Source organism: Theropithecus gelada, chromosome 4, assembly GCF_003255815.1.
Source record: "Theropithecus gelada isolate Dixy chromosome 4, Tgel_1.0, whole genome shotgun sequence".
NCBI classification, from domain to species: Eukaryota; Metazoa; Chordata; class Mammalia; order Primates; family Cercopithecidae; genus Theropithecus; species Theropithecus gelada.
In genome coordinates this window covers 26,538,743-26,562,552 of record NC_037671.1, presented here as the reverse complement: position 1 = coordinate 26,562,552, position 23,810 = coordinate 26,538,743, and positions in this window count along the sequence as shown.

The window sequence follows — 23,810 nt, the reverse complement described above, 5'->3', positions numbered from 1 at the left end:
AGAACACTGCCTTCCACGTGGACCGTTTATATGAAACAAAGAAAATGAAGCTATATAAAAGTGCATTATAGCTTGGTACATGTCATATGACTCTAATGCTGATTAAATAAAATGTTTATGCAGAGCCACGGTGTGCTTTAAACAGAATGGGACAGAATGGAGATGTTTTATACTCTTCAGAGAAAGATAAATGTGATGGAAACTGCCAACTTTCGTGTTTATTTTTGTGAGTTTATAAGAGCTTTATATGTACACACACTCTCTCTTTTCACACACACACACCCCAACATATACATATTTAAACAGAAAAGCTGTTGTGTAAAGTATATAAAAATAATATTTGTAGTAAGATAATCAAATTGCTAAATGTATTAAACACACAAGAGCAAGAATACCTGAAGTCCTAATAATTGGATACCTGGAGTGTGCTTTGTCTGAAACACAATTAAATGCACTTTTTTTTTTTTTTTTTTTTCCTGAGCCTGCATAATATACTCAGGCACTTGGAAACTGTAGTGACTCTTTCAAACCACAAAAGCTAGAACTAAGTGTTTCCCTGAATGATGCTCCAGCAACCTGGGTCACTCAGCTTGCTGATTTAGCAAACACTTGTAAAGACCATACTGTATGCCAGGTCCTGTTGCAGCACTGGGGATGCAGTGGTGCACAGAAGGGCAAAGTCCTGGATTTATTGGAACTTGAGGTTTGAGGAGAGGTGTATATTGAAAAGTCAATTCTAATAAAATATTATATGTATTTTTACAATTTGATGAATGCCGTGAAGAAGAACTACGATGTGTAATGAGAGGCTGCAGTGAGGGAAATCCAAACCTCTTTGGGAAAGTAGCATGTAGATAAAAATTGAAGGATAGGTATGACCTCTCCAGAAAGAATGACCAAGGAATTGGCCTGAGAAGAATAGGCCAGGGCAAAGACCCTGAAATGGGGAAAGAAGTTATTATACTAAAGAAACAGGAAGAAAGCCCGCGTGGTTCGTTGAGGGGAAGAGTGGCCAGAGATGGGGCTGGAGTGGTGGGCATGTGGGGTGCCAGGCATAAACGGACAATTCATTGAGGGTTTGGATATTTCCCAAGTGCAGTATGAAATTACTCTGATGTAATAAAGTATCGTCATTAAACTTTGTTTTCACACTAATAGCTATCATTTCTTGAGTGTTTATTATATATAGGCATTGGGTTAAGGGTCTTATGTATATTTAGTTCATATTCACAATGACCTTAGAATTATTTCATAAATAGGTAGATAAAATCTGAGAATTTGTGCTGTGTTAGACAAAATCAGACGGCCAGGATTCAGCAGAGGAGAAATTAGAACTTAGGTCTCTACCTCTGAGGCTCATGCTTTTACGTATTCTACTAGTTGACCTTCTAAGGTATTTTATTAGGCCACTAGGATATAGTGCAGGAGGTAGAAAAATCAAAATCTATCTACTTCTGTCTAGGAATTTTCTAGAGTGGTAGCTAATAATTGTTACTTGAGCAATCCTCTGTGGTAGTATTTAAAGACTAAGTAAAAGGCTCTCTCCTGGATGACAGTCACCTTCCAGCTGTGCCCACCATTTGGTGTGGTTAACAGGAGAGAAACTCAAATGTTAAGCTCCTTTTAGTTAGAATGTATTTGCATAATGATCTGTAATTAAATGGCACCTTTAGGGCTATTCTGAAACGGGACTGCCCCAGCTGTTTCTCAGTTTGTTGGCTTGTTTGGGGTCATTTTTCACAGTCAACACCTCTCCCCTCCTCACTAAAAAAATGGTATTCATATTAAAAAACTGCTCCTCATGGCTTTTGCTCTCTTCTTCAACATCTCCACAACATCCACTATTATTCTGCTTGCCCAAGGGTGCAGCTCTTTTTAGAAGATTCCTAGAAGAGATCTCATGGTCAATAATCCAGTCAGAGTATAATATCATTTAATATAATAAACATAATATAAAATATAATTAATATGATATGATATAATATAATATAATAATGTCTTGACTTACGCTATAGATTTGGTAAAATGTTTAAAATAGTCCCTTTGGTTTGGGTTGTGTATTTTTACTTAATTCTTAATTCAGATCCTAATCTGTGGTCTCCGTCTTTTTACCTCTGCTCTTTTTCTCTAATCTCATGCCTTCTTGAATCCATATCCACTTTCCTAAATCAACCATTTTCCTTTCCCCAGAAAATGTAAAAAATGGCCCAATTGTTACTTTTTTAGCGCAGATTTTCCCCAGCCTAGTAAAATGACCAAAATATCATAATATTTTCTTGTTCTTAAAATAGAAGTACGAAAATTACTTATTTCTAAACTTAAGAGCCCAAAACAAAACATTTCCCCTCAAATTACATTGGCAATAGAGAAATTATGGCTATGAAACTAGGTGATAGGTGTACTGTTCCTCAATGTTACCCTTGAAATGACCTGTGAGGACTAGAGATTTGCTGTCATCTTCATCCTTCCTAATTACATTTTTGTTCTCTCTATGGCAGGGATAGTGATTGGACTCCTTTGAAATTCCAGGTGCTTTTTATATCTAGTATATGTTTCACTGGAGTTCACGCAAAATAAGAAGGGTTATCACATAACTCATAAACCAAACTGATGAACTCTACAGAGTTAAAATGGATGTTATTGGTAATTATTCCAAGATAATATGTATAAAAAGTAATTTTCTAGAAGAAAGAACTATAGCACACCTAAAAATGATATCATGAAGGGTACAGGGTAAAATGATATTTGGATTATGTATTAGTCCATTCCTGCTTCTATAACAAAATATCTGAGACTGCATAATTAATGAAGAATTAGTAAAGAACAGAAATTAATAACAAATGAAAATTTATTTCTCACAATTCTGGAAACTAAAAGTCCAAGACCAAAGTGTCATCAGGTTTGGTGTCTGGGGAGGGCCCCATCTCTGCTTCCAAGATGGCAGCTTGTTGCTGTGTCCTCACATGGAGGAAGGGAAAGGGCAAAAGGGCCTAGTGAGTTCCCCTCAGCTCTTTATTCATTCACAGTGGCAGAGCCTTCACAACTAAATCACTCCCAAAGGCCCCACCTCTTAATACCATCATGTTGGGTCGTCGGTTTCCATCGTATGAATTTTGGAGGGACTCATTCACTGAAACTGTAGCAGATTGATCAATATATATATATATATTTTTCTTTTTCTCTCAACACTTTCTCCTTTTCTTTTTTTTGCTTTCCTAGTCCCTAAACAGTATTTAAATATTCAGATATTAACCCATACTAGTTTTACCCATTCGTTTGTGAGATATCTCTGTTTATTTTTATTAGCTTATATTTCATTTTATTTTCCAAATAGCTGCCTGGATCCCTGTTTTTGGGGAAAATTGACTAAGAAGAATTTCTGCCCCTGGATTTCTATTTCAAAGAGGAGAGGTGCTGTGACACTAGTAATTTCCTCTCCTGGCCCAGATATTATTATTAATCACATCATCCAACCATAATTTGGTTTTCCCACTTGAAGCAAATTCACTAGGTAGGCCTCACAATTTTTTCATTAAAAATATTAAACATCAAGCTAGCAAAATATATCTCAATGTTACAATCTGTGTAATATATCTTTCTGGAGAAAGACATCAAAATTTTACTATGATTTATTTAATAAACACAGATAGTCACAAAATATATTAATTTGATAGTAACAGACAAAATGTCTGTGCTGGAATTTATGTGGAATTTGCAAGAGACACCCACAACTTTGTTGAACACTGTAATTTTTGCCAAAACAGCAAAAACAAGTGAGGGGAGGTGAGGGAGGCCGGGTTTCCAAACTAGTATTTTAATTCAGCATTACGATATGAGAAACAATAGTCAATTGGCAGCAAATAGTATTAAGTTCCTGCTTTGACCTATGGTATGGACAATTAACCTTTTTAGACCTCAGTTTTCTTTCTTTTTTTTTTTTTTTTTTGAGTTGGAGTTTCACTCTTGTTGCGCAGGCTGGAGTGCAATGGTGCGATCTCAGCTCACCACAATCTCTGCCTCCCGGGTTCAAGCGATCCTCCTGCCTCAGTCTCCTGAGTAGCTGGCATTACAGGCATGTGCCACCATACCGGGCTAATTTTGTATTTTTGGTAGAGATGGGGTTTCCCCATGTTGGTCAGGCTGGTTTCAAACTCCTGACCTCAAGTGATCCACCCACCTCAGCCTCCCAAAGTGCTGGGATTACAGGCATGAGCCACTGCTCCCGGCCCAATTTTCTTAATGTATAAAAAACATTAAATTGTACTTACTATGTAATTGCCAAAGTTCTCTAAATTCTCTTCATGAGTGTTATTTAATATTTCTGTAACCCTGCCATATTTTGACAACTGGAATTTCACTTGTGTCTGGCTCCATCTCTTTGATGTAGCTCTAGAAAGTCAACTCACACTGTGAGATCGTCCTATAGGACAGGTCAGCTTAGTGACTTGCTCCCCATGTGACCCTGATTAAGCTGTCAATTTGTAAATTTTAGTTTTCTCAACTGTAAAGTATGTATAAGAGTACTCCCTTTTCCACTGTTTTGAAGATTACATAAAATGGTGCACGTGCCTAGTGTACTACTTGCCAAATAGTGTATACTCAGTGAGTGATCACAACTGTTATTATCATCAGTTTGCTATTTCTTTCATCTCTGTCATCTATAATTGATGGTGCGTTAACACGACATTAAATTAATCCTAGAATCATAGGTCCCCATTACATTGACTCCAAAATTGAATCTTTCCCAGGGCACAGAGGAACTTCCTCATGACCACTGCCTGCATGTGCTATGCTTATTCCATCTCTATCTCTCCATATACATCTCCTTGCTTTTAGTCCTCTTGATTTTTTCCCACCTATCTGAATGTCATTCATCTTTTAAAGTTCAGCTCAAATCCCGCTTCATTCCATGAAGTCTGCCCCTAGAATACTGGCCCACACTGTCAGTGAATGTAGGAGAAAGCGCTTGAGCTGAGGAGTTCACACAGTTTCCATCCCAGCTGTTTATAACTAGAAACTGAGCTCAGTGATTTTGTAAATTATTTAACTTCTCTGATTCGGTTTCCTAATTTTAAAAATGAAAACCATATTATGTATCTCCAGGGGTTGTTTTGAAAACTAAATGAAATAAGCATGTCAACTACCTGATATACATAACAAGCTTAGCAAATGTTTATCTCCCCCATTGCCTACTACAGTAATTGATACGAAACGTGTATTGAGCTGGATCTGTAGAAATATATTATGGACCCAAAAGAGAATACAAGTCATTTAAAATGGAGATGATTCTTTTATATTTTTTATGGAATGCATCGTAAGGATTTAGTAAGTACTTATTTTAAAGCACTTCCCTGTTATTTGAATATAGAACAACCAAAATAGAGCAGGGCCTTTTGTGATCAAGAGTAGTTTTGTCCCCTAATCATATATTTAAAAAATGATGTGAAAAGCTTGATATTGTGCACATAGAATATGATAGAACAGAACAAGTAAGGAGATCTATGAAAAGGCAAAAAGGATAATAAATTAATTAAACTTAATAATCAAAATGAATACCAGAAAATCCTGTATAATTATTAAAGAGGAATTGAAAATTTGGCTCCGAGCCTCTGCATACAAATGGGTAGACTCTTTCACTTTTACTTCTGTCTACAAGTTTTCTATTGGTTCTAGAAGACTTCCTTGGGGTACCAGGAAAAAAACATCTTGGCATTTCAAAATCAATGATTTTTGCCCAAACCTACCTATGTGTAATGAACAACATCTATCACACCACTCTGGAGTTTATCTATCCACTTTACAAAATTAGATCAGTCAGTAGCATTCAAGTGTGCAAGCTTCAATGAAAGTGGCTCCAGGGACATACATCGAGTTTTCAGAAATAGCGTTTCTGAACCTCATGGATAAGAATCAAGAGGCTAAGCTTGTGGGAAGATAGGTAGTTTTAGAGGGAGACAGTTTAACTTTCTGCCAGTATATACCAGCAAAGTCAGCAATGTCCAATTGTTACTATCTAATTGACTACTTTTTAAAATAAGTACCGATACAATATCTATAGGCTGTATTGTTGTTTCCTTTATGAATATTTGTCTTAGACTTTTTCTTACATTATGGCAGCCTTCCCTTGGAGATCTATAAATATACTTTATGGATTTATAGATGTTAGAATCCTTATTCTAAAAAATGGGTATCACTCTGTCTATGAATTAACACACCTGTTTACATGTAATGTGGCAAGATGCTAAGATACCATTGAAAGTACAATCTTGGTTAATTAGAATCTAGCCACTCTAAATCATTACTTTTATGATTGAATTTTAAGAGAATCGGCAAAACCTCAAAGTGAAAATTGATTTTAAGTGTTTATTTTAAAAAGTAGCTTTCATAGCATACCCTGAGATTATTATGGATTCTGTTCATGCTCCTACACTTTAAAATGCATAGCTGTATAATTGTATAATTATCAATACCTACAAATGATGACTTTACGGCCATATTTTCCTTAGACATCAAAGGATGATTACATTATTTTTAGTGTCCCTACAAAGCCAAGAAAATAGCCTAACTTGGTATTTCCCATGTGTGAATGAAAAAAAGTGTTTTGTGGTCAACTATGTTTGGAAGACATGGGTTAAAACAAGATAGAGTTTTATTTTATCTTTGGGAGTTCTCATGGCTTGAATTCCTTGGTTAATGAGAGGCTTCATCTAACCCAAACCAAACATTTCTTAAATATGCTGATTACATTTTCCGAGATGGACTTTCCCTTTAGTGGAACCCTGTTCCACTGGTGACTCTAACTAGTCAAAATGATTTCTATGTGTTTCTGATATTTTCCCAGCAAATCATTGAGGATTCAAGACACTTTTACATATCCCCACAGGAAGAGTCTTTGCTTGACAATTCACTGTTCTAACTTTAATATTCAGAGCTGTGTGGTTCTGTCTTGGAAATCAGATTGACAAACTAGACTCAGAGATCTTCTGATATATGGAACTAAGAATCCTTGGAGAAGACGAAGTCAAGTTACCCAGACTTTGTTTAGTTATTAAAGGGTCAGAATTAGAGGGCAGTTGTAATTCTAATGTGATTAGCCTAGCCCATAACACTTATCTGAGTTTTATTTAGTACTGAAGGAACATACTACAATATGAGTGAAATCTAAAGTAACTACTTCCCTGAATGTAACAATGAGGAATTGAATTTGTGGCCTCTAATGAGCATGATTGATGGGTTTTGTCCTCATTTGGGATTTTGGTCCACATGTTGGATCACGGAGAGACACAGTAGCCCAAGTGGTGACTGAAAAGGGCTAGCATCTGCCCTGGAGAAGAAGTAAGTGTATGGATTCGGGACAGAATTTCAAAGCACCAATTACTTTTTTTTCCCCCCCAGATTTTCTTTGCAGCTGATTCTTTTACCCAGAGGCTAGTAACAAATAGAATCAAAAGTAAAATGATGCAGAGACCTGAGCCTCCTTAATGTATGTGACATTATTGCTCCTTTCTCCCCATCCTACTCCTTAGATCAGGAGAACAGAAAGGAGGAAGGTAAGACAGTGGGAAACCGTCTTTACTGACCTAATTACCCCTGGCTAGAGGAGGCCTCAGTGGCTGGAAAACAGGTTCTGAAAATTATGGACTTAGTCAAGTAATGAGTGGCAGAACAATTCTTATTGATTGATTCCTTCAACAAACATATTGGTAACTACTCCTAGCTGTGCATTCTTCTAGGCACTTGGAAAAATTTATCAATGAATAAAGGCCTTAATCTTACAGATTTTGTATGATAATGTGAGGAGACAAACCATAAATCTCTATATCTACATATGTACACAGGCATACATCATTTCATTGTACTTTGCAGATATTGTGGTTTTGCAAATTAAAGTTTGTTGCAACCTTATAGCATTCAAGTTTATCAGCACCATCTTCCCAACAGCACATGCTCATTTCATGTCTCTGTGTCACATTTTGGCAATCCGTGCAATATTTCAGATATTTTCATAGTTATTATATCTGTTACAGTGATCTGTGATCATTGATCTTTGATGTTACTATTGTATTTTTTTTTTTTTTTTTGATACAGAGTCTAACAGTCGTGTGATCAGTGTTCACTATGACTTCCATCTCCCAGGTCCAAGTGATTCTCCTGCCTCAGCCTCCCAAGTAACTGGGATTACAGGAACCCACCACCATGCCCAGATAATTTTTATAATTTTAGTAGAGATTGGGGTTCACCATTTTGGCCAGGCTGGTCTCGAACTCCTGACCTCAAGTGATCCTCCCGCCTCAGCCTCACAAAGTGCTGGGATTACAGGCGTGAGCCACTGCACCCAGCCTATTGTAATTATTTTGAAGCACCATGAACCTTGCCATGTATGGTGACGAACTTCACCTATTAATACTGCATTTTCTGACTGTTCTACTGACCAGCCATTCCCCATATCTCTCTTTTTTCTTGGGCCTCCCTGTTTTCTGAGACACAGCAATACTGAAATTAAGCCAGTCAATAACCTTACAATGGCCTCTATGTGTTCAAGTGAAAAGAAGCGTCATATGTCTCTCACTGTAAATCACAAGCTAGAAATGATTAAGCTTAATGAAGAAGTCATGTTGAAAGCTGAAACAGCTGATATAATAGCTAGGCCTCTTGCACCAAACAGTTAACCAAGTTGTGAATGCAGTGAAAAGTCCCTGAAGGAAAACAAAAGTGTTATTCTAGTGAACACACAAATGATAATAAGGTGAAACAGTCTTACTGCTGATATGGAAAAAATGTAGGTGGTCCAGATAGAAGATCAAACCAGTCACAACATTCCCTTTAAGCCTAATCCAGAGCAAGGGCCCAACTCTTTTAATTCTATGAGGGCTGAAAGGGGTGAGGAAACTGCAGGAGAAAAGTTTGAAGCTAGCAGAGGTTTCTTTTCTTTTTTCCTTCCTAGTTCATGAGGTTTAAAGAAACAAGCTGTCTCCATAACATCAAAATGCAAGGTGAGGCTGCAAGTGCTGACATAGAATCTGCAGCAAGTTATCCAGAAGATCTAGCTAAGATAATTGAACATGGCTACTCTAAACAACAAATATTCATATAGACAAAATGGCTTTCTATTGGAAGAAGATGCCATTTAGGACTTTAATAGCTGGAGAGAAGAAGTCAATGCCTAGCTTCAAAGCTTCAAAGGACATGCTGAGTCTCTTGTTAGGGGCAAATGCAGTAGGTTGAAGCCACTGATCATTTATCGTTTTGAAAATCCTAGGGCCCTTAAGAATTATGCTGAATCTATTCTGCCTGTGCTCTTTAAATGGAAAAAACAAAGCCTGGATGACAGCACATCTGTTTACTGCCTGATTTACTGAATATTTTAAGCCCACTATTGAAACCTACTGCTCAGAATATTTTTTTTTCAAAATATTACTCCTAATTGACAATGCACCTAGTCACCCAAAAGTTCTGATGGATACATGCAGGGAAATTAATGTTGTTTTCCTATATGTTAATACAACATCTATTCTGTAGGAATTGAGGAATAATTCTTTGGATCAAAGAATAATTTCAACCTTCAAGTCTTATTATTTGAGAAATATATTTTTGTAAGACTATAGCTGCTATTAACATTCACAATTTATGGGAAGAAGTTAAAATATCAAAATTAAAAGGGAGTTGGAGAAAGCTGATTCTAACCTTCCTGATGACTTTGAGGGGTTGAGGTCATCAGTGGTAGAAGAAACTTCAGATGTGGTAGAAATAGCAAGAGAGCTAGAATTGAAAGTGGAGCCTGAAGATGTGACTGGATTCCTGCAATCTCAAAATAATGGATGGTTTGAGATATCCATTCAAGATCATAGAATGGATGAGAAATTGCTTCTTAGAGATGAGCAAAGAAAGTGGTTTCTTGAGATGGAATTTACTCCCGGTGAAGATGTTGTGAACATTGTTGAAATGACCGCACAAGATTTAGAATATTACATAAACTTGGTTGATAAAGAAGTGGCACATTTTGAGAGAATTGACTCCAATTTTGAAAGAAATTCCACTGTCAGTAAATTGTGATAAAACAATGTCACACGCTACAGAGAAATCTTTCATGAAAGAAAGGGTCAATAGCTGTACCAAACTTTATTGTTTTTCTATTTTAAGAAGTGGTCATAGCCACCCAACTTTCAGCAACCACCACCCTGATCAGTCAGCAGCCATCAACATCAAGGCAAGACCCTCCTCCAGCAAAAAGATTATGACTTGCCAAAGACTCAAATTATTGTTAGCATTTTTTAACAATAAATTATGTTTAATTAAGGTATGTACATTGCTTTTTAGATATCATGTTATTGCATGTTTAATGGACTATAGTGTAAACATAACTTTTACATGCACTGGAAAACCAAAAAATGTGTATAACTTGCTTTATTGTGCTATGTGCCTTATTGTGGTAGTCTGGAAATGAACCTGAAACATCTCTGAAGTATGCCTGTGTGTGTGTGTGTGTGTGTGTGCGTGTGCACGTGCGTGTGTGTATACACACACACATACATACATATCTGATGTCAATTGATGACTTTTGAAAAAAAATCAGGATAAGAGAATTTTTAAAAAGGGGGTAGTTAGTTGATAGGATAATCAGGGGAAATGCTTCTATTGCAGTAAGGGAGAAAGGTAGCCATATAGGCATCTGTAATAGCAAATGTAGAAGCACTAAGATTTGCTCTCTGGGACTGCAAAGAATCCAGCTTAGCTAAACTAGAGTGAACAAGAGAAAAGCAAATGAGAGCCGAGATCAGAGTGATAACTGGCGCCAGATCACATAGGGTCTTTCAGGCCATGGTGAAACACTGATTTTTCTTCCAGATTCAGGAAATCACTGAAGGCTTTATGCAGAGGACTGGCATATGCCTAATGTGGGTAGCACTTTCAAGGTTCACATGTTCTTTTTTCTTCTAACCAAAGACTAGCCAGGTGGAGCTCAACTTACTCTATTTCAAGTCAGAATTCTGGAGGAAGAATTTTTATTGTCATTCTCCTGCCTTTCTCCTCACAATAGTAAGATGGTCACCACAGTGTCAAACATCACATCTTCATGAGCCAAGGTTAAAAGGCAGGAAGGAAGGGAGAATGTCTTCCAGTACTTTGTTCTTTTGAATGAGAAAGAAAATCTTTCTCAGAAGCATCTTTATTAAATATTCCCTCATGTTCCATTGGCACATACCCTGCCATATGCCCTTCTCAAATTCATCAGGGAGCAGAACTCCCAAGTAAGCACGAATCATCTCTTGAAGCTGAGCCTACCTCACCTTAACAGAATGCCTCCCCTACACGTCAGATATTTGAATAAAATTTGGATTTTATTAATGAGGAAAAGACATCCAGTAGGCAACTCCAGTGTCTGCCACGTATTGAAAGAGAGGTCTGTATCTACTGAATAGATGAAGGAAAAAAACAAATGATATGGGAGTCCAGGCCATGCCATAAAAGGAGAAGGCTGGAAACAAATGTTGCCTGTTACTTAAGACTTTTCTCTTCTCATTTTTTCCCCACATCCTGATTCTGTGGCTTGGTTTAGTCTTTCATGGTTTATTAAACATCTCAGAAATCTGCTGTTCCCAAAGTTTATTAATCTTTCCCACGTCATTTCCCGGGTCATTTGCTTGCAAGGCTTTCTAAAAATGGAAGTGTAAAATGTTTGTTTATTTACTTAACTTCAGGCATTTTGTTACTGGGTCATCCCCTTGCTAATTCTAAATTGGTCTAAAAGATACTTCAAACTTATGCATTCTTCCTTTTTAGGAAAACAGTTATAAAAATAAGAAAACCCATTCTAACAAAGAAAAATATGCTCATCTCAGAAATCAGTACAGTAAAAAAGATGTTCTATTTAGAAACCATGGATCATTATTTTCAGAGCTGAACCCATTTTATAAATTCTTGAGTTGTTATCCATATGTCCAGACCCCCCCTCCTAAATGTGATATTCTTTTGATTCCTTAGAGAATCATTTTCTCCTACTGTCACAGAAGCCTCATGTTATTTTGATTTGTTTTTTTCTCCACTTTTTAAAAATTTCAGTCTTAGGAATTTAATAAATCAAAATTACCACATATAAATGCAGATTGAGGTTTAATTAGTTATATTTCCCAAGACACTTTAGTAGAATAGTAAGATTTACATTGAAAGAATGCTATTCTAAATTGCAGAATTCTAGGTACTGGGGAGCTGTTGAGAATGTACTTGGACTATGTGGTGAGCTGAAACTATTGACTTCAGACTTCATTATTCTTGTTTGTTAACTTATGAAGGTGGTCTCATTGCCTGTTTGCTTTGGGCTTCAGGCACTGAGTCTCCTTCTGAGAAATTAAAAGATAAACATACTTCCATCTTTGAAAACATGTATTAAATAATTAAATTGGTTAATAATATTAAATCAGACAGAATTGTATAGTGGAAAAAGTATTGGACTGAAAATTGGGAGAACAGGGTTCTAAGCTAAGGTCTTTCACTGATAAACTCTTTGAGTTAACAACTGTCAGCATATCTGAATACATTTTCTCATTCTTCAAATGAGAAAGCTAGACTGTTAGTCTCAAATGTCATTCTAATTCTTCTGATTCCTTAACCCGTGTTTGTTGAGAAACCAGTGCCATATTATGAAAAAAAAAAAAAAGAGAGAGAGAAATAGGATCAAAATGCACGAATCATTCTAAGTTGTTGAGAACAATGAAAAATTGTTAGAGAACAATGAAAAATTATGTGTAATCAAAAGCAAATGGTATGGTACCAACAAAAGCTACTATAACACATTGTCAGAGAGAGTCAATATAGAAAAAATATGAAAGATGAAAGTCAATAGAGAAAGATGAAAGTCAATATAGAAAAGATGAAAGTCAATATAGAAAAAATATGAAAGGTGTTGGAAAAGATGTAGAAAAAGAATGGACAAGGATGGATGGGCAGAAGGTGTGCAGCCCTGGAGGAGGCCTATGGGTATTCCAGTGTATGCAGATTAAGTGCAGTGCTATGGATAAGTACTAGCTGGGGTGAAGATCAAAAAAGAGACATTCATAGGGTCTTACGTCAGGGTATGAGAGGGATAAATTAGAACGGTGTTGCAAGGTCCTAACTGTAAATAAATTATCCCGTAAATAAGGAGACCATGTATTTTATCATTCTGACTGGTATACTCTTAAAAGGGGGCATCATTAATAATTAGTCTAGAACAACAAGGTTAACTGCTACTATTGCAGGCAAACTAGGACCACCCAAGTCAAACTAGGTTATATATTCACTTGCTTATAAGGAGTGCATTTCTTTTCCTGTAAAATCCTGTAAATGTGGAAACTAATGAATTGCAGGTAGAAATTACAGAGCCTTTATTTAGGTATTGGAGGTAGAGCCTATTTGGTTAGTGTCAGCTGCAAATTTTAGTTCTCTCTCAGTAGACTCCCTAAAGACACAAACATATGATATAGCATTTGTTGTGTAGCAGATATTTCCTGTGTGGGACTGCAAATTATACCTAAGGGAACAGAAGACCTCCCTGAGAGTGGAAACATGATGTGGTGGAGTGATAAACTTTTGAGCTAGACCTACACATAGAGAAGAAAGATGGAAGAAATCAAGGACTGTAAACAAATTCTACAAATCACCTTAGAGTATACACCAACACTGCCAGATGGATCTCTTAGGTCCAATTTCCTTGACATTTATGTGCGCAGTTTCTTCCTCTGAAATCTCTGCATTTTGCTCATGGTGGAAGATGTCCAGCGGTTCCCAAGGATGCTGATGGTCACTGAGAGCACACCTTCATGCTCAGCTCCTTCTACAACCATCCTGCCACTGACATTCCTCTCTGACCAGAACACTGCTCTGAAAGTCAGCCATTTAGATATCCAATAATTTTCAGCATCTGAATGTGCTAGGTAGGCACTGGGGAGAGGGTGTTGAGTAAGAGAAATACAGTTCCTGTTCTCATGAAGCTTTTCTTCTAGCAAGGAAGGAACATGATTATAAGTATGATCCTATGAAGATAAAGTTCAAAACCATGGCAGCCTAGGAGTGACTGATCTTCCATTAGCCAGCACACTAAATAGACTAGCTTATCTATTATTGGTTATAATCACACAAAGATAAAAGTAACTGCCATTTATTGAAAGCCAATAGCTCATAGAGCACTGTTCAAAGGGCTTATACATGCATCTTGAACTTTTACAAAACTCTGCAGGGTAAGTGGTATTATTGCCATCCTACAGATGAAAAATCTGTGGCTCTTAAAAGTAATGTAACTTCCACAACACAGCATGACTGGTAAATGGCTGAGCTGGGATTCAAAGCTGTGTCTGCTTGCATCCAAAGCCTCATGCTTCCTGTTGGGTCATATTTCATTTTTCTGAGCCTCAGTATCCTCATGTGTGAAACAAAGGTGTGAAGATTTGTCTCATGGGCTTGCAGTGAGGATTGAATGTTATGATGTATAAGGAAATGCCCCATGCAATGCCTTCCACATGCTTCATTTAGATGACTTTGATATTTATATCCTAGGACCAAACTCTGCTCAGGGCATTGCCTTGTACATCCTTCATGACTCTTCTGTCCTTCCAAATGTAGTCTTGATCATGTTTCTACAATTTACCTCTTCCCTTCACCACCCATAGTTCTTGCCCCAATTCCTAATAACAACAACAATTAATACTAACAATATGACAGATAATAATTGACCACTTACTATGTTCTATATGTTTTATAAATATTGTGTAGTTTAATCTAAGCAACATAGGTGATGGGCATTTTAATTATGCATATTTCAGAGATGAGGAAACTGGTACATTGGACATAGAGAGGGAGTTGCCCAACATCCCATGACAGGCAAATGTCAGAGATGGATTGCAACCCACAGCCATCTGTCTCCAGACTCCAGATTCTTCATGACTGCATTCACCACTAACTCGTCATTAAGCTAAGATAATTCGCAATCTTACCACACATCCTCTGAGTTTAAAATCATCACTTCCACATACAAATGGTTCACCACATCAGACAATTACAAGATTAGGGTGATAGAAGGATGGAAGAAAAACATTCTCTTCCCCTAGCACTTGCCTAAATAAGCCCTTCTCTATAGTCACAAAAGCCATTTTAAAAGAAAATAAGAGCTTTGGGGTATTTAAAGTTGCAAAGGGAGGCCAATTATGAGAAGAGTATCTCAGAGCACAAATAAAGATCTCTGCCAGAAAAGCATACAAAGAATTTTTCATGTATGAAAATGGTCATATTAAAGGGGACCACAGTGGGGTAAAAAGTAAGGTGAGTTCATATAAGCTGGAGCTGTTGTATGGAGATCAGCAAAGCAATGATGGGTGATGGACATCAAGTTCCAAAGCGTGAGGTCAGGCAGGCCACAGGAGAACTGACCAGGGACTGAGTATGCAGAAAAAGAAAGCATTTTTTTGAAAAGTAATTCTTTGAAAAGAAAATCAGGCCTATATTATGCTCTGAATATTCTGAGGTGGTGAGAAATGTACTTTGAATTGATTTTGGAAAACTTGGAGAAATCAGAGGAAAACAACCAAACATTTACTCTTCAGTTACTGAGGAATTAAGTAGGAGGGACAAAAAGGAAAATATTTTTGTAATCTTTAGTTGGGATGATCTATTTTAAACTAAGTCTATTGAAATAACATGTGATCATGTCAGTTTCTCCAGAGTTTGTCCTATTTTATTAAGGTCAGAGCATGTGCTCCATGGCTTCAGGCTTGCCATGTGCCCACTTGAGGCAGGAGACCTTAGCCCCTGGCTCTGGAAAGTTCTCAGAAACGTTCCACCCCATTCATCTCTCCAGATTAGCATGGTAATGTCTCTCTGCTACACCTAATCTCTGAATGTCTCATTGCTCCTTGTTTGACTCATCAACTTGTATCCTTTGCATAGCTGGTTCCCTACATTCAATTCCCTCTATTGCAACTACAGTGTCTTTCACATATTTCTTGCTTATGAAGGGATAGAGATTTGGGGACTGCAGTAACAAATTGCCAAAAACTGGATTGTTTAAAACAAAAGATATTTATTTTCTCACTGTTCAGGATGCCAGAAATCTGAAATCAAGGCGTCAGAAGGGTTAGTTCCTTCTGGACTCTCTGAGGGATAATGTGTTCCTCTCCTAACTTCTGATGGTTGCTAGCAATCCTTGGCATTCTTTGGCTTGTAGATAAATTGCTGTAATCTCTGCCTCCATTTTCACATGACCTTCTCTGCTGTGTCTGTTTCATCTCTTTCCTTTCTTTTATAAGGACATTAGATGAGGGACCAACCATAAACCCAGGGTGCACTCATCTTAAGATCCTGAACTTAATTACTATGCAGAGACACTCTTGCCAAATAAGGTCACATTCACAGATCCTGGGAATTAGGATTTCAGCTATCTTTTGGGGGCCACTATCCAATTCATTATAGTAGAATTTGGGAGTTGGGCTATCTTAAGTACTTTATCTATAGTAGAATTAGGACTTGGGTTATCTTTTGGGGGTCACTATCCAATTCATTATAATAGATGTTCTTCTGTAGTTATGTTTAGACACTAAGAGACACAGAACAGTCTGAAACCTCACCTTCTAAAGCAGCATGATTCAGCAGAACTTTCTATGATAGTGGAAATGCTTCATGTCTATACCATCTAACTTGGTAGCCATTAGCCATGCATGGCTATTGAGTATTGAAACATGGCTAGTGCAACCGCAAAGCTGGATTTTTCTATTTATTACATCTTAATTAATTTAAATGTAAATAGTTTCATGTATCTGGGAGCTGCTGTATTGGACAGAGCAGTTTTATAGAGAAAACAATGACGTACCAATCATATTAATCCAATGTAGTGAGCATCATGAGAGTGAATGCTTAAGGGAAAATGGAGTCAGTGATAGAGTCACAAAAGCAATGACATGTTTCAGGTTGGACACGGGCTACTAGGTGTTAAAACAGCATGCATAAAGACACTGAGGAAAGAAGGAAATATCATACAATGTCTAAAGCACAGAGTTTCTGGAAGAAGTGAGGCTGCAGGGTTGACTTGTAGATAACTCAATACCATGCTCTAGAGAATTTGAACTTTGTCCATGGGTGTAAAACAGAAGAGTGAAATGTTCATATTTATCTATTTATCTTTAAAAGGTAGCCTTTCCAGGAGCAGAAGAGAAGATGAGTTAGAACAAGGAGAGCCCAGGACAAAATTTCTCCTTCTAGTTTTCCATTCAGAATCTATACCGCATGTGACAAACACTACAATGACCCAAGTTTCAGAAATGAGGAAACTGTGCTGAGTTTACATGAGAGAATCATGCACATTTTCAATTCTGTGTGCACAAGCTAGTTAGTAAAGGCATTGTATTCTGTAGTGCATTAAAACCCTAAAAGAAACCTCTTTGCTAATTTCTGAGGCAGTCTAAAGTATTACTTATTATATGTATAAGAGGAATAAAAATGTCCCCTGTGGTAATTGACCTTCTCCCCAAAATGACTTTGAGAGATAACAGATTTGTCTATCTTTCAACTGTAGATCCTTTGGATTTGGTGACAGCAGTAATTCCTCTTGTAATCTTGGCTAACGCATTAGCATTCACGGTAATTTCTGCCATTAGACAGGCTCTGCCGTGCACCATGACGGTTTCTACTCTGTAATTGTAGGGATCCTCATTAATCTAAAAGAATATTATGACATTGTGAGCTTACAGGCGAGACAATTCATGACTGACACAATAAAGGCTTAAATTATGCTGCTTTTGATGATGAGAGGTGCAGAGCTGCATTTTTTTTCTTTTAACTTCTTGCAAAATTAGGATTTAGCAGCTGTAAGAAAATTCCTTGTATAATGAAAGTGGATGGTGTTCAGACACAACCAATTCCAGACCTGCCTTGAGGAAACCTTTTATTTCAGGAAGATATTAAAATTTCAAAGCTGTTTTCTGGTGGCATTTTTATTGATAAACCTGCATTTAAAGCAGAGCCTTAAAAAATGCATGAGATACACATAGCCATAACACGCCATGTTAGAGGCTACTGCCTAGAGCCTGAAAGCTCACAGCATTTTACATACTGCCCTGGACAGTCTCCAAGACATGTTTTGACATATGTTAAATTTTTTAACACTCAACTCTCCTTGGTGAGAAAGAGTTGACTTTGGAGGTAGGTTTTTCTTTGTTATCAAGTAGGTAAAGACTGCTTTTTTTTTTTTTTTTTTCTAACTGTAGGAAAAGAAATAAAGGTGCAATTTTTAGTTTAGACAAAATAGATTGAACTCTCTGGCAAAAGAACTCTCTAGCATCTTTTTGCTGTATGTAAACTGTCACCCATTTAGTTCTCATAGATGACTTTCTATGTATACAAATCTTACAAATTTAGAATTGTTCTATTTTTATCAGTGAGGACATTAAAACCTAGAAAGATCAGGGACTTTTTCAAGATCACAGATTTTTTGTGGCAATCTAGGGGAAAAAATAAGCCTTGTTTCTTCTCATCCAGTCTAGTCCTTTTTTTTCCTACAACTTTGTGCTGAAATAAATGAATCAATGTTTGTTATCTACTTAGTACCTATCATTGTACTAAATGTTAGACATGGATTTTACCCGGAAGTTTGCAATCATTTTTAGAAAATTAGGCTATCACACATGAAATTATCATCAAATCACGGTAACCTCATTTAATCGTGACAATTGGAGTAGCAAGGTATAATCTCATTTAATCGTGACAATTTGGGGTGGCCAGTATATTATTAGTTACATGTTACAGATGAGAGAACACACACAAGCACCTCACATAACTTGACGAAGGTCACAAAGCTGGTAAATCATGGTGCTGAGATTAAAATCCAAGCCATTTACTATGGAGCCCAAATATTTAGCCCTACTGTTTCCAGATGGCTGGTGTAATGTAGGGTCAGAGATGGGGAGGTATGAGTCCAAGCTGGAGTTGGAGAAATCCCATCAGTGCACAGGACTTAAGCAGAGCCTTGGTGGTGGAAAGGATTCTAGATAGGCAGCAGAGCAGAGGAGCATATTTTACATTGGAAGAATAGAATAATGAAGGGAAGTGTAGAGGTTAGTCGTAAACAACAGTCACTGGGCAAGGCAAATAAACTAAAAAATAATACCTCAGTTATATAAACAATGCATTGATAATGCATGTCAGACATACCTATGCATTTCTGCTTAGGGATGTGCAAGTCTGTTCAACTTCTCTCATTAATTATCAACTCAAGTGCACTTTGTTCACAGTAACAACACGTAAGGATTTCAGTGGTTGTTGGTCAACTTTCTTTCTCCCTGAGAGAACATATGGAAATGAGGAGCTGTGTTTCTTGTCTGTGTGGCTGAGGTGACCTCACCATATGGACACACTTAGGATAAAGAAAGGAACTTTCTTGAATTTCACATATTCTGAGTACTGTCAGAGGAAGACTCTAATTGACAGGATCTCTCTAAGAATAGATGCCCTTTTGCCATTCCAGAAACATTTCATTCTCTAGAGAGAAGGTCAAAAATATTCTCTCTCACTAGTGAATAGGTTTTATGTTGACAGCTCCTGATGTCAGTGGGGACCTATTAAATTAGTTTCCATCTATCTCAGAGTATTTCAAAACAGAACACAAGGTGGACACTGCAGAGAGGTGTGCTCTGAGAAAAGCTAGCATGGTGAAACCCTGTCTCTACTAAAAATGCAGAAATTGGCCAAGCACAATGGTGGGCACCTGTAATCCCAGCCACTCGAGAAGCTGAGGCAGGAGAATCACTTGAATCCAGGAGGTGGAGGTTGCAGTGAACCAAGACTGTGCCATTGCACTTCAGCCTGGGCAACAAGAGCAAAAGTCCATCTCAAAAAAAAAAGAAAGAAAGAAAGAAAAAGCTAACATTCTAACCAATGCTGTAAACTTGTTCTCCATTCCTACCTCATTGTAGGAACTACCTTTTCAAAGTGCTTGGTTTCGCGGAAACTCTGTACTGTGCTGTCTTCTCCTTGTCATGCATTGCACACCTTGTGTGACTCTTCCGAAGAATGGAGGCAATAAGAATTTTCTGCATTCTTGAAGCTCTAAGAGCTTACTTTCTACACTATGTTCTGCATGCAGAGGCTTTTAAAATAAAATTTAAACATAGTGCCTTGTTTTCTATGACAATGAAAATACCTATGGGTAAGCAATATGTACAAATACAAAAAAATAAAGATTACCAGATTTTTGGAAGTAACCACTGTTAATGAGTTCTGAGAGAGTGCTTCACTACCTAAATAGATGGGTGAATGGATAAATATAAATAAGTTGATACAGCTAATGGTACTATACATGCTTTTACAAAATAGAATTAGCATATTTAGTTTGATTGCACTTCGAAAAGAAAAAACAGTCATAGTAAGAGGGCTGAAATCTTCAGCTTCCAGATAATTTTCTTTTGCCACAGAGATGCTATTTCTATAAAATCTTCCTGAACTTGGAATACATGAAAAAACATGAAGAAATTGAAATCATGTTATATTTTTAAACTACATTATTCAATTCCAATTAGTAGAAATTAAAGGATATTTAAAAGAGGGGGACATCAGTGCTCTTATAGTATTTTTAATTGATTTTTTAATTTATACTCAAAATATTAACACTGTGTTCTATAATCATAACTTCTGTAAGTGTTTAGTACTTATATAGTTAAAATAATTAATGTTCTTCTATCAGCTTCTCAATTCTTATGTTCTCATTTTTTATTTAGCTTTTACTTAAGTGAATGTCATTATCCTCTCCTCCCACCTGTCTGCAAAGGGCTTACATATACTCTCTTCACTGAGATTTTTCTTATTTGAGAACAATTGTTATTGCCTTTCTATACTTAAAGTGAATAGTATTCTTGGATCAATTTATTGGTAGACACTACATTATTGTCTTCCAATATCAAGTGTTGTGGTATGTTTTCTCACAGCTTAGCCTCTCCATATTATTTACTACAATATTAGTCATATGAGCTAAACTATAATATAGTATGTCTTTTGAAAATATCGTTCCTGAAAGCATCAATTATCCTTCTATTTGGGCCAGTTGCTCTCCAGGACCACTGTTCAGTATCACCACAAGACTTCTTTTGCTGGCATCCTTTGCAATTCTTCTGTGCTGGGTCCCTAATTAATGACTCTCATGTCATTGTTTTTATTGGTGTATTCCTGTATTTAGGCCAAGCCTATTCTACAGTACTTAAATAAAAGAGTATATAAAAAATGAAGGCATCATGATGCCTGTCTTTTCGGTCACACTGCTCCAATTTCAACAGGCTTCCTCTGTACCTACGGCACCATGTGGTCACCATAGGCTTACCCTTCACTACTGACTGGATATGCCCTTCCTTTTTATATTGTTTGGATCTCTTTTTATTGTTGTTGTTGTTGTTGTTGTCGTCATTATTTCATTTTATACTGGTTTTGGGTTTGCTCCCTCATTTTGATAGAGGTTGTCATCCAGTAACTTCTTGAGAAATTCCTTCAGGCATTTATCATTTTCTTTTTGTTTCAGTTGTGATAATAAAATCCAGTCATTCTGATTCTTGGTAATTAGTACCTGACTTACTTTTTAAAATTTTGTGGAATCTATTTCCCATATTTCTAGCGATCTGAAATGTCACAATCATGTGCTATTGGTGAAAACATTTAAGAGTTTTCCTCCTTTTTCTGTTGTTCCCTTTTAAGGAAATGTTACCTACCTTTCAAACATTGGACCTTCTGGAATAGTTATCCAGTTTTCTTACCTTTGCACTTCTCTTCTTTTTGCTCTGTTTTAGGAAAGCTCTTCCACAATTAAAGGGGATTTTTAAAATGACCACTGTCTTGTTTTAATTTCTAAGGCTTTTTATTGACTTCTTAGTATTCCTATTTTGATTCATCCTGTTCTTGTTTCATGAGTACAATTGCTTTTCCTATTTATTGAATGATGTCAATAGAGGTTTTTTTAAAAAGTTGTCTTCTCTCTGTATTATGTCTTCTTTCTGAAAGTCACATTTTTCCTATTTGCTTATTTGGGCCTCTATATTCTATATGAGAAGTTTAATCACAAGTCTAGAAATTCTCAGCTTACAATTAAGATGTGTGTGAGGGAGATTAAAAGACTAATTAAAAATATCACGTGCATAGTGGAGTTTGTTAACCTTGAGCTTTGGTATAGAGTAATTTATTAGGGGACTTTTTGGTAAGCCTGATGTGAGAAACTATAGATCTTTTTTACAGGGTTAATTGGATTCCTTAAACAGTACCTTGCTAGTATCCTGCCTAGAAGGTGTGTCTGATACTGGGATATTGGTATACAGTCGAGCCCTCTAGGTTCCTGCATATTTGGAGGATTTCAGGGTATGATCATATTTTTAATATGATCCAGTTTCCAACAGTTACTACTATTCTACTTCTTGTGTTCTTATTATTCTTACATGTTTATATAAAGAAAAAAATCTTTATTATAGTTGTGGGTTTTTAGAATAGAGTGAACTTATTTGTCTATATTAATCTAACATCTTAACCTTAAAGTCTTTCATTTTATATAATTACCCCTTTTCTTTAAATTAGCTGCAATTATCTTTAGCCTTTTAATATTTCTACTAAATCAATTTTCAACTGAATCTCTTTTAGCCTATTTTTTTTGTAGTTTTTTAAAGCAGTAACCCTATTATTTAACACAAGAAACCACATGGAGAAGACAGCACTTTATTCACATCATATAGGTGAAAGACTAAGGCACACAGAGGTTATATAGTTTGCTCAAGGTGACACAGTTAGTAAAGGGAAGAGTTAGGTTTAGAATTCAGGACGTGTTACTCCTCAGCATGTGCTAGTAACTACAATAACATTCTTGCTCTAGGATTTTGTTCTACTTCCCTACTTTCTACTTTAAAAAAAAAATCCTATTATGCAATTTTATCATTTCGTTGTTGAATTTTACTTTTGTTGGCTTTATATTCTTATTAAGTTCTTCAATAGCATAAAATACTGCTGGGTATTTGTCTTCTGTTTCTTTCTTTAATTTGTTTCCAGATAGCGTTTTTTCAACTTTGTAGTATGCTATGCTATTTTAATCATTATTATATTCATTATAACTACTTTAAAATACCATATTTTTATAATCGACATAACATTTTTCTCAATACCCCCATGCTTAATATGAGCAGAGTTAATTGCTCTGTTATTGTGTGGATAACCCTTATTCATGTCAATTTATCTTTAGCTGAAATGCCCCGTTTTTCTCTTTAAACTATAATTCTAAAGATGGGTAGTACTTTTCCTTGAGTTACCTTTAATCTATGTGAAGAGCCCTTGATGGGAGACTTGAAATACTTTCTCCCTTCTGAGGTACATTTTAAGTGAACAACATCCCTACCCACTCTTACCCTTTGTACTTCAACTTCATCCCCTGGCCAGCACTGTGCTCCAGAAGGCCCCCAAAGCCTTTGTCTTTCCTAAAGTCCTAGAGTGGGTTGATGGACTTCTAAGATAAGCAGTTTTACCACAATCATATCAAAAGCTGTTATAGTCACACTGCCTCAGACAACCTGTCTTCCATTTGCAGGGTATTTATGAACTCTCAAGATATTGTTCACATACATTTTTTCAATGCACCTGTTCTGGGAGTAAAGGTGAGGTAGAGGCAAGATTGAGAGGTCAAGTGTTTAGCCACTAACACATCTTTCTAGCCATTGACAACACCATTACAGTTTATGAGTCTATAAACTATTTTCCCATTAAGTGAACTGGAAATTTCCTGGTGTTTTTTCTTTGTTGTTGTTGTTGTTAAATACATTTTGAGTCATTTAATTATA